Source organism: Mustela nigripes, chromosome 6 (assembly GCF_022355385.1).
Source record: "Mustela nigripes isolate SB6536 chromosome 6, MUSNIG.SB6536, whole genome shotgun sequence".
In the NCBI taxonomy this organism is placed as follows: domain Eukaryota; kingdom Metazoa; phylum Chordata; class Mammalia; order Carnivora; family Mustelidae; genus Mustela; species Mustela nigripes.
The window spans coordinates 15,837,139-15,847,489 of record NC_081562.1 but is presented as its reverse complement, the minus strand read 5'-3'; positions in this window follow the sequence as shown (position 1 = coordinate 15,847,489).

Below are 10,351 nucleotides of genomic sequence, written 5' to 3'. Positions count from 1 at the left end.
GCGATGACAGAGCCTTTCCCGGCCAGTGTGAGACCCTGCAAAGACGGCCGAGCAGGTCTAGCTAGCCTGCATTAGAAAAGTAGTGTGAGCAGATTTTTAAACTTGGGTTATGTTCAACCAGTGAGATTTGGGGTTTGTTTGTTAAAACAGCATAACGTAGCTTATTCTGGCTAACAGCATTGCTCCCAAATGCTTGGGACTTCATTGGTATTTGTTGAATGAATAGCATTTTGATACGATTACAATATTATACGATTATGATATTATTTTAATACTGTTTTATCATAGTATCTGATACTATTTGATAATAGTAAACCCTCTGCTGGAAGGTGGCTGTGATAGTCCCTATTTTCAATTAAGTAATTTTCCTGGAATCACAAGGCCAGGATTTAAATCCTACCTGTGCATTTCCAAAGCTCACGCTCTTCTTTCTACACATGCCATGCCTTGTATCCTTAAATGGGAAGGATGGAAACACCCAGTACAATGCCTGGCACACAGTCCTACCCAGGCACTGGGAGTTCCTCTCCAGACTGAATTCCTATAGCATTTATAATCTGAGCCACACTTCAGCACAATGTTATCGTGCGTTGTGCTCAAGTGTTTTCACGTAGATAACGCATTTCCTCTGACAAGATCCCAGGCTGCTTGATTAAGAGCATGAGATCTAGAGTCAGACAGCCCAGGTTCAAATCCCTGTTCTGCCACTAGTAACTGACCATCTTGGACAATTCTTTTTTTTTTTTTTAAAGATTTTATTTATTTATTTGACAGAGAGAGATCACAGTAGGAGAGAGGAAGGGAAGAGATCACAGAGAGAGGAAGGGAAGCAGGCCCCCTGCTGAGCAGAGAGCCCGATGTGGGACTCAATCCCAGGACCCTGAGATCATGACCTGAGCCGAAGGCAGCGGCTTAACCCACTGAGCCACCCAGGCGCCCCCATCTTGGACAATTCTTTTCGCTCTCTATGCCTCCCTTCTCTCTCATCTTCAGAACGGCAGGTGGTATTAAGGGTGCTAACAATAATATGCATGAGGGCTTGTGTGAAGATTAAGAGATATAATATATGCACTCAGTAAATCGTGGCTATTGATATCATACTTGATTTTGTTATACTTATTCTTCATGTTGCATGACTGCTGCTGGCATTGAGGCAATTAAAAGCCATTTAATCATATTACTTACATGATTTGACTCTGATTCCTGGCTTCCTTCTCATTACAGGACAGAGGTAATAACATCCAAAGTTGGAAGCATGACACCTGCACTGCCCTTCAACTCATATTTACTTAAGTCTCGTTACTTGTTCTTTATTATACTTTTATATTTTCAAAGCAATTTAAAAGAAAGTATGTTTGCTTTTTGAGGAATATTTGTTCAGAAAACATCACCATACTAGTTATCCTGCCATCTACTGTCTGCCAGGACCTTTATATGTATTGTTTATAATCACCATCATAAAAATGGAAGGTGGACGTTGTGAGCCCCATTTGGCTGTTAAGAATAGGGAGCCTCAAGAGGTTAAGGTGCCTATGACCAGGCAGTAGCTGCCCGGGTCAGAATTGGAACCAAAGTCTCTGACTCAGGTTTTGCTCTGACTCCTATTCCAAGCTCCCTGACATCTTAGTTCATATCAATGAATGGCTGTGCTTTGGCTGACATTTATCTTCCATTTCTCTAGATGAGGTTCTAGAAGGCTACCTAAGATTGTGACTTTTTTATTTTTTTTAAGAGAGAGAGCATGTGCACGCATGCATGTGAGTGGTGGGGGCGGGGCACAGGGGGCAGAGGAGAGAGACTCTTAAGCAGGCTCCGTGTCCAGCGCAGAGCCCAGTGCAGGGCTCGATCCCACGACCCTGAGATCATGACTTGAACCGAAACTAAGAGTCAGAAGCTTAATGGACTGAGCCACCTAGATGCCTCATCGTGCCATTTCTAATGTAAGTATATAGTCTGCTAGACATCTTACACTAAGGAACAACCCGAGAAGGTACGTATTCTTCCCTGGGGCAGGAGACTGCTAAGTAACCACCAGATAGTCACCCTTGTCCTTCCACAGGGTGCTGGCTGACAGACAGCTGCTCAGCTGGGGATACATCTCCCAGCCTCCCCTGCCTCCAAGCCTGGCCATGTGACTTGTTCTCTCCAGTGGAATAGGAGCCAAGTGATGTTCACTTTTTTCTAGGCTGGGGTGTTTAAAAAGTGCCTAGCCAGAAGCCGGGGACTCCAAGACACCAGAGGGTGGTGGAGTCACTAGATAAAAGAAACCTGTTGGGGCACCTGGGTGGCTCAGTGGGTTAAAGCCTCTGTCTTTAGCTCACATCATGATCTCAGGGTCCTGGGATCGAGCCCCACATCGGGCTCCCTGCTCACTGGGGAGCCTGCTTCTACCTCTCTCCCTGCCTGCTTGTGATCTCTACCTGTCAAATAAATAAAATCTTAAAAAAAAAAAAAAAAGAAGAAGAAGAAGAAGAAGCAGCAGCTTGTGTCCCTGAATCACCTTGAAGAATAAAGCCACCCTTAGGGCAGGACATTGGACTGGTCCGAGAGTGAGAAATAACCTTCTATTAAGTCCCTGAAATTAGAGGGTTGGTTTGTTACAACAGCTAATACTGCCCTAATACATACAGCTTACACTAAGTCTGTATTTATGCAGGAAAAGCAAAATGGAAGACGATCACAACCAAACAAAGAGTTGGAACCAAAGATGCCACGTGCATGTGTGCTGTCTACTTGCTGACTTCAGGAGAAAGCAGGTTATTTCGGGCAGAATTTTTCTTTTAGTTTTTCCTGGATTACATGTATCAGAGATCAAAACAGAAAGCGGTGTTTCTTCCCCTGCTGAGTAGCTAGAGAAACAGTTAGAAGGGTAGTTAAGAGCCTAATTTCCGGAATCAAAACCAGCTCTGTCCAAATCCTGGTTCTATCACGTTCCAGGTGTGTGATCTTGGGCAACTTGATCTTTGTTTCTCCACTGTCTCCCCTTTCAGATAGGGACATTAGTAATACCTCCACTCAAAGGGGTTTTGTTGAGGATTGATTGAGTTAATGCAATAAAAAGCACTAAGGTCAGCAGGAGGTAGGGGTGACACCCCATCAATGTTAGCTGTTAATGTGATTTGCCACCTTCCCTATTCTAGATTATATTGTATATGGTGCGTACAAGGATACACGGGAAGGCCAGGCACAGAATCATGAATGGAATCAGTTGCTATGACAAGGGTTCAACCAAAATAATCCAGACTGAGCGTTCCCTTGCACCCTGTCTCATCTACTTGGTGACTGCAAAGGCGGAGGACCCCGATGAGAAGGAAGAACATCGGTTTGGGCATCCACCACAGTACGGGGACAACCAACAGGTCAGGACAGGGTTTCTAGCCCCAGCTGTCCCCCAGGGGCTGCCAGCTTGGGCAGATGTCTTAGCTTCTGTGAAATGACATCACCAGGCGAGGTGTACTCTGATGACCCCCAGGACTGACAATTCTTGATTCCTTTTGGACATGGAAGTTTCACACTCCTTCATTGCCCGTGTGGGCAAGAAGATGACTTCTAGCAGTTCCATTTGCTTCGTATTCTCTGTCTTAAACATCATACTGAAAAATAAGATAGCTTTTCCCTGGGGGAATAAAACAGTGGGGAGGCATTGGAAGGTTCTCTTATAGACAAAAGAAGCCAAAATGTGATAAATTCCCCCTCCACAGCAGAAGCACCAGTAAGACTCCAGAGCAGGAAACACCACCTTCCCATCCCTGGAAAGGGTGACTGCCAGGAAATCGAGAGTAAACATGTTCCATGCAGGGACGCCCTGGGGTCATTGCAGAGAACAACTCTGATTGGCTACAGTGGAAGAGACTTTGGGTTTCATTGAGGTTAAATGGGGGTGGGGATTTCTAGGCAAGGGAGGGGGATAGAAAGGGCTCATTTCTATATGTTGCTCCCTGGAGGGGCAAATGCACTTGGCCATATTAGCTAAGTGCTTAACATGGGCCCATCACAATCTTAGGGACTGGGGATACAAAAGTGAACAAAAATGAAGTCCCCACCTTCATCAGATTTATAGATGAGCCATGGACAAATAAATGTATTGCCCTGTTGGGTGATGGTAAGGGCTGGTGAGAACAAATCAAGTTAAAAAGGCAGAACATGTTGAGGGGGGTAAGGAGAAGACTTTCTGACAAGAGGACATGTGAGCAGAGGCCCTAAGGAAGCGAGCCTGTGTACAGTCTGGGTATCTGAGGGCTAATATGCACATCTCAGGGAAGAGCCTCCCCGATATAGAGCCTCATAAGCGCAAAGGTCCTGAGGCAGGAATATCCTTGGCATGTTCGTGAAACAGGGGAGAATAGTGGGCACTGAGGCCAGAGAGTTACCTGAATACCAGATCCTATAGGCTCTGTGGAATGATGGCAGATCTCTGGGTTTTATAGTGAGGCAGGCAGGAAGCCATTGGTCGATTCTGATGAGAACAGTAACACCCTCAGACTTGGATTTGAAAAGTCTCCCTCCAGCCGTGATATTAAAAATAGACTTGGGGAGGGAGGGAAGTGATGGGGGTCCGGGGTTCTGAAAAAGGCTAAAGAGAGGTGCCTACAAAGACACCACAGCCTCCTCAGTGCCTCCCCTTGCGCTCACTGTCGTTCATTCCTAAAACATGGATCTATCTGACTTCGTGTCTCCCCTTCCTAAGAGTCTGCTGATTGCCTGTGCCTTTGAGGGCAAAGTCCAAAGTCTCAGCCTGAGACTCACTGGGGAAAGCATCACAGGGTAGGCAGAGCATTGTCCTTGGCATCAAAAAGACCCGGATTAGAATCCTGGCCTGAGCGCTCACCTGCTGTGTGAGGTGCCCAAGTTGCTGGAGGTCTCTGACTTGTTTGTTCTCTTTCCTCCTTGTTCTGTCCTCTTTATCTTTCCTCCTGACCTGCGGGTCAGCTCCATGAGGGCTGGGACTCTGTCTGTCTTGTTCCTTGCTGTATATGCAACACCCAGAACAATGCCTAGCACCTAGCAGGCACTCAAGAAATGTCAAAGGAGTCAGCAAATGGGCTAATGTAGGAGAGAGCATCTGGCAGAATGGCTGGTACCCAGCAATGGCACCTTGGTCTTGTTGATTTCCTGCTCATTATCCTCTCCCCACGTGGCCTGACCCTAAGGGTACCCTCCTGATCCGTATCTGTGCCACCTCCTCCTACCAAGCAATGTGTGTTCTGGAGACACCTCCATTTCATGCTGTTCCACCTTTGCCCACACTGTGGCCAATGCCTGGGATGTCTCCTTTCCTGCCCTCCGGAGAACAAACTACCACTCATCTCGGAGACCTAGCTTAAGATGTCACCTCCCCTTTAGAAAGAACTAAAGGCTCAGTTCTCTGTCCCCAGGACACTCAGTCCCCTGGGTGTCTTACAGCACATACCTCATGGTATTACAATGACTCAGTTATGTGTCCAGCTCTGCCCAGCTGCCCTGGAACTCCAGGATGGTCAGCCTGAGAATGGCACTGTTCGACAGAAATATAATGTGAACCCCGTATGACATTTTTAACTTTTCTAGCAGCCACATTCAAAACAAGTTTTTAAAAAGGAGAGAGAAATTAATCTTGTTAATGTATTTTATTTAACCAAATATGCCCCAAATACGATCATTTCAATATGTCATCAATAGAAAAACCCATTGACAAGACGGTTTACATTCTTCCTTCTGCACAAAATCTTTGAAATCCATTGCCATATTTTACATTTATAGGAAACCTCAACTCAGAGCTGAATTTTCAATGGTGAAACTGAAATATACCCCTAGCGAAACAGTGAAATTATATTTCGCAGAAAAATGTTACACAGCTCCAGGGTTTTTTAACTTAAATTTCAGTGAATTGCATAAAACTTTTAGTTCCCAATTACAGAGCCTCATTCCTGGTGCCCAATAGCCACATGTGACTAGTGGCTACTGTTTCCAGCAATATAAATCTAGATCCTATTCCTTATTCTAATAGAAGTATAGATGTGGCTTGTAACATATCAACACTGAAAGGACAGATAAATGGATGGATGGATGGATGGATGGATGGATGGATGGATGGATGGACAGACGGACAGATGGATGGATTTTACTAACTATACACCCTCCCTGGTTTACTTTCCTATTTCTGACTCTGGAAATGAACCCAGGGAAAGTTGAATCCATCAAAATCTTCCTTGGTCTCCAATTTTTTTCACCCCAGGGGACAAAGTTCAAAGGCATCAAAGTTCTGCTCTCTGATCCATGCAGCTCATTCAACCCTTTGCTTAGGTGTCAAAGCACCTAAGCATGGTCTTTCCTGACCATCCTGTTTAAAACTGCAGCCCATCCTTTCTTCCTCCCTCGAGACACTTGGCCTTCTTACCCATTTTTACCTGTCTGCCTCTTCACTGCTGCTTTTACCAGCACGTAATACATTACACAATCTGGTTCTTCGTTGTGTTTGCCTGGACAAAGCAGGGATTTTTATCTACATGATTCTCTCATAAATCCCCAGTAGCTGGCACATAACAGGTGCTCAATAATTATGCATGGAATGAATAAATGGATAGATGAATAATTTTTGATTTCCAGCTATTTGATCTGCTAGCTCTATGATCCTGGTAAGTAATTAAATAATCAAACCCCAGCTTCCTCGTCTATAAAACAGAGGTATAGTAATATTCACCTTCCAGAGTCGTCTGATATGATCCTACAGGATTCATGCTTTATCTTCTAGGATGAAGACAATGTCTCTGAAGCATTTAACATAGTACCTACATTGGCACTGACAAAATGTAGCTGCTCTTCTTCTGTTTAAATAATAACATTGGATTCATTCTCTCAGGCCTGTGCCAACCAGGTAAAGCAATTTCAATGCCCCAAGTAATTCTGTCCCAAACAAAAAAACTAGGTCAGGAAAAAATAGTCTTGGCATCTAGATTTCCTGCACAATTGCCATATTTACCTGTCCTGTTTGTATTTGTATTTCTAATGCTGGGATACAGGTCCCTCAGCCCTGCCCTGCCAAGACCCAGGGCTGCTCCATGTCAGGTCCACGGGCGCTCTGTTTGCTGTCACCAGGGACTTAGGCTCGACAAGCAGGCATGAGAGGCCGGGCATTCCACTCGAGCCACCAACCGGCCTGTGATGACAGGCGTTCTTGGCCCACCTGCTCGGGGGCAGTCATCCAGGCCTTAGATGGCCCTGGGCCTGGCAGCTGGACCCAGGCGGCCAGCTGGTAAGGGATCCATTAGCCACCTTCCCGGCAGAGGAGCCACAAGCCCCAGATTCCTCTCAAAAGCCTGCTTCTCCTGCTCCCTTTCCGGCCTCATCCTCTGCAATCCTGAATTTAACAGGCGCATCTCCAATCTGCCCAACCTTCATGACTCTCGGCATCCACCTGTTCATTCATTCAGCCGGCATGTGGTATTAGAGCGTCCCTAAGGATGCCGTCATTGCGTCTGGGCTGGGGATAAAGGGTAATAGTAGACAGTCCTCTGCCCTCGGGATGCATCTAACACCAGCCACTGATGTGGTGCTTCACAGTTTGCAAAACGCTCACACCCTTGCAGTCTCTCCTAAATCTCATAACGGTATTTTGCTTGGGATTAGATGATTTTATCTCCCCCCGCCCCCGCCACAATTTCACCCGATGCACTAAGAGATGGAGGGCCTTCCCTAAGGTCTCACAGTCCACAAACGAGGAGCCAGGACTCACACTCAGGTCTTCTGCTTACACCATAGGGAGTAGCCAAGTGACATCCCATCTCATAAAGAGCAGTTCTAGAAAAGTCACAAAAAGGGGCGCCTGGGCCGCCCAGTCGGTTCAGCATCTGCCTCCAGCCCTGGTCATGATCCCTGGGTCCTGGGATCGAGCCCCACATCAGGCTCCCTGCTCAGTGCAGAGTCTGCCTCTCCCTATCCCCCACCTCTGCTGCTTCCCCCTGCTCATGCTTTCTTTCTCTCTTTCAAATAAATAAATCTTAAAAAAGAAAAATGTCACAAACAGCTCACTAAAAGACAAAGGCCAATTAATTGTATATTTAATAGCTTCAAAGAGGATTTCCATGTTATACGTGGGGCTGAAGGAGACAGGCTCCCTCCCCCAGCACGACAGAAGGGGACAACAGGAATTTGGATGGATCAGGAGTCTCCCCAGATTTGTCTTTCCTTTGCTCCTCCAAGACAAGTCCCAGGCTCAGGATTCCTGAAACCTCTGACCAAAGAAACCCCGACTGCCCAAATTAACATGGAATGGACAAATGCTGGAAACCCACACGTAGGTCTAAACCACACCTGCTTCCCCCCTCCCAGCACCATCTCTGGCACCCCTACCTTTATTCCTGGAGTCTTCTGGGAGACACATCCAGGTGCCTTTACGAGGGGGAAGAAAAAAAAAAATCTCCCCACAGCACCACCAAGTGGCTGAGTCTCTGCCCATTAAAAACTCCATCCAACAGCAGCTTGCTCCAGTGAGCCAAGGCACAAAATATCTAAGAACCAGAAGAGAGAAAAAGAAATTGCCAAAACTGAAGTGGGATGGAAAAATTCAGTGGAAATCCAGGAGACAAGGATGCCCTCATGACAGGAAGAAGGCAAGCAGCCAAACCCCTTCATCAAGAAGCAACTGGGCAGAAATTCAGAAATTATGGCTGCAAGTGGCCAACCCTTCCCTTTTTATAAATGGGAAAACTAAGGCCCAGGGAAGTTTGTGCTCTTACAGGGTGACATAAGGGCGATCTTATACTCTGTGCAAAGCTCATGACAGTCTTATTTCATCCCTGCAAGTCTAAGAGAGAGGAATTACTGCTCCCAGTTTCATGGATAAAGATAGAACAGGAAAAAAAAATCAAATAAGAACAATATTTTATGATATCTGAAAATTATGTGAAATTCAGATTTCAGTGCCATGAATAAAGGGTTATTGGAACACAGCCCCTCCCATGTATCTATGTCCATCTATGGCTGCTTTCAAGCTATAAGAACAGAAGTGAGTGTCGTGGCAGAGACTATATGACTCAAAAGCTAAAATATTTACTAGCCAGCATTTTATAAAAAATGACCAGCTCCTGGGATAAAGACTCAAAGAACTTGAGAAACCCAAGGAGGGAAGTCTGAATGGCTCATTCAGTTAAGTGTCTGCCTTCAGCTCAGGTCATGATCCCAGGGTCCTGGGATCCAGTTCTGCATCGGGGTCCTTGGTCGGCAGGAAGCCTGCTTCTCCCTCTGCCTGCCTCTCCCCCTGCTCATGCTCTCTCTCTCCATGCTCTCTATCTTTCTCTTGCTCTTGCTGTCCCACCTCTCTCAAATAAATAAATAAAATCTTTAAAAAAAAAAAAAAAGAAGTAATACGATAGGGAAAAAATGAAATATGAAGCTAGAGGACCAGGTCTGTCACTGTATGATCTGCAAAATGGGAGTTAATAATAAAACTCCCTATAATTCCTTTCCCCTAAGATGGTATGCTTCTCACTGTCTCCAATTAATCTGTTCCTGCAAAAGAAAAGTATTAAATAAAATTATGTATTACTTATTCTCAAGCAGCAATAATAATAATAATAATAATATTTGTTTGGTTTGTTGTGTACATGAGCTAAAAGACTAGATGCAAAAACTTCCCACAGGGCCAAAGGCTCCACATTTGTGTCCACTGTTGTTTATGAGATTAGAGTCGGTTTAGGGTCCCGATCTTCCAACTCCTGGTCCTCTATACTTTCCACTACGTCACATAGTCTCTCTGGGCCTCGGTTTCCCCTTCTATTAAATGGGCATATAATGATACTTTTCGTTATATAAACAGAGTCAATTTTTTTTTTTAAAAAGAGCATGTTTGTGAAAGCTACTCATAAAATACTTTGTATATGGTTGGCCGCATCTCCATCTCCTGTTTATAATGAAACAGAATGCCGTGAGTTTTCAGCATCCAGATTAGAGTACTGGAAGCCAAAATGGGGAACCGAGAAAAGGACGGGACAAGAAAATCCAGCCTGGCGTCAGCTTGGCCTTGTGCTCTTTCCACAAGAGCAGCCGGCTCGGCGAGCCTTGGAAAGGGGAGCTGATTGGATTCTCAGCACCTTCGTTGTGCCGGGAGGGTATTTAGGGGAATTAATGTGGCCTTGGGGTATTTCCACCCCGCAGTTGTCTCCAGCCTTACATTCTGCTTCTAACCCTTGGCCTTCTCAGGCTACCAGCAGGCTTTCTCCTCAGCTGTGGTACCAGCCACTCAGAGCGGGCATACCACAGCTGATGCGTGGACTCCGGCCCAAGGGACCAGATCCCAACACGGTCAGAGCAGACCACGGCCGCCACCTGGGTAGTTAGGGAAGGGAAACATGGACTTGCTGCTGAGGCAGGAGAT